We start from the raw sequence: 2,114 nt of genomic DNA on the forward strand, positions 1-2,114 counted from the left end.
GGACCCTTGCCGAGGCGCCGCCGGCCGCGTCCCCCCGCGCCGCGCAGAGGGATGCGTCTCCCGCCGGCCCTTTGGATGCTTTTAAAGCGAGGCAACAGGGTGCCCGTGCGTCCCCGCCGAGGCCCGCGCGAGGGGGCAGGCGGGTCTGGGGTGGGGGGGGGATGCACTGTAACCCCGGCGTCCCGGCGTGCGCGGGGAGCCCCGCCGGGGAGCAGCCCCGCGGCGCCGCTGCGCTCTCGGCCCGGCGCCTCGCGAAGGCACGTGCGGTCACAGGTACCCGCACGCGYAGCTGAACGCGGCAGCTGTTCCGCCTGCAACGAAATGCCCGGAAAACGCTGCTAAAAACACACGCCGGGGAGACACAACGCGCAAAGCCGTGCAGCGGTTCCCCGGCAAAGGCCTCGGCTCCGCAGCAGCGCCGGCGGGAGCCTCCCGGGCGGCCGGAGGCCCTGCGCTTGGCCGTGCTGCGCGCGCTGCTTCTAACAGCGGGCAGACGGGTGAACCCCGGGGACAGGGATACTGCTTCGTTTCGCTGGCGGGGCTGCAGTAAACCCATGCTGGGAGACGGCAGAAGGAGTCAAAGTCAGCTGTGAGCGAGCTCTGCGGTCTCTGGGCCYGGCGCTCCTGGGAACGGCCGGATGCGTTGCTGAAGCGGCGTGGGCAGAGCCGGGGAAGGAGCGGTGACGCCGGCGGGCGGTGCAGGAGCCAGCGCCCGGTCTGCCACAGCACCCGCCTGCCGCGACGCCGCTGCCCTCGGTTCAGCCGGAGCCCGTAACGCTCCCGTGCAATCCACACTGCTSTTTCATAACCTCCTTCCTCTTCCTCATTCCTGCCTGGGATCAGCTCTGGAAAGGCCAGGCCCAGGGTTTTGCTTTGCAAACGGTTAAACACATTTCAGTTTTTCCAAAACAAAGCATGCCTACACGCCTGCGATCCTCCCCGCTTCCGCTGAAACCCCGGCTCGGCCTCTGCCGGGCGCCGCGGCGGGTCGCGCTCGCCCGGGGGCCTTTCCCCGCCCCGAGCCGGGCGGCTGCACGCGGCCCCCGGGGGCCACCGATCCGCTGGGAACCGGCACCCAGCCGGCGRCCGCACCGGCGGCACGCGGGCATCGCCGCCCTTGCAGGCTCAGCGAAGCGCCTTCCTTCCGGCGCAAGGCTGCGCGAGGGCGCGCGCTAGCACGGGCCTGATGCAAGCTGTCTTCAGAGACGGGGTGTGTTTTCTAAAGCTGGTATTTAACCTGTTCGCAAGGGAGTTACAATGGATGAACATTAAAAGTGCCATGAAAACCTTTAGTTACAGGCAGTGTTTGGACGGAGGAGCAGGATGGGCAGTGGTGGCATCGAGCCCGCGGCTGCCCGGACCCTGCTGCGCCCCAGCCCGCGGCCCCGGTGCAACCGTGGGCAACAGCAGCACCCGCCACCGCGGCTGCTGGGAAGCCAGAAAGCAGGATACCGGCCACCAAAATRCCCCAACATCAGCCCTGGGAGCTGGGGATGGGGTGCTGGCGGGATGGCAGCCAGCCGGTGTCGAAGGGAGTGAGATTCGCCCCGGTGTGCGGGGTGCTCAGCGGCTCTCCAGCATCCACGACCAGGAGGAGATTTTAAATCTGCCAGAAAGGCTCTGGCCAGCGGCCAGGAGATGGGGTCAGGGTGACCCACGCACGCTAACGCCGGAGAAGCAACCGGCTACAGAGAGGCTCCCTGGCGGCTCGCAGCGCTCCAGGGAAAGTGGCGCGGGCGGCACGGCGCGGTCCGCCGGCCCCCCAGCCCGACGCCGGCCCGGCGGCTTCTACGCTCGTGGCTGCCCGTGCCGATCCGAGGGTCGCTTCAGCCCTGGGCGTGCAGCCTCCGTGCGCACGCGTGGCGGGGACGCTTCCAGAAACCGGACTCGTGTAAAACCTCCCCCCGCCCGGCCGGGACCGGCCCTCGGGCGAGCGCCCGCCGCGCGCCGCCCCCGCTCCCCGCGCGCCTGCACAGATTACAGCTGAAAGGACAAAGTTGCCCGAGACGCACGACCCAACGAAATATATTTCACCCCTTGCCCGTATTTTTCTTCCCGAAGAGCCGCTGCAAATCTTCCCTCCGGCCTGACACCTCTCATCCCGGCTCCGCCAG

General features: G+C 68.8%; 1 protein-coding gene across 1 annotated transcript in view; it reads right to left on the reverse strand.

Annotated features, from left to right (window-relative positions):
- LOC146598370 (steroidogenic factor 1-like) overlaps positions 1-2,114 on the reverse strand; it is a 115,029-nt gene that overhangs the window by 5,262 nt on the left and 107,653 nt on the right. The gene's annotated exons all lie outside the window — the stretch shown is intronic.

The sequence above is a fragment of the Rhea americana genome, unplaced genomic scaffold (genome assembly GCF_003343005.1).
Source record: "Rhea americana isolate MKP2758 unplaced genomic scaffold, rheAme1 scaffold_164, whole genome shotgun sequence".
Lineage (NCBI taxonomy): Eukaryota > Metazoa > Chordata > Aves > Rheiformes > Rheidae > Rhea > Rhea americana.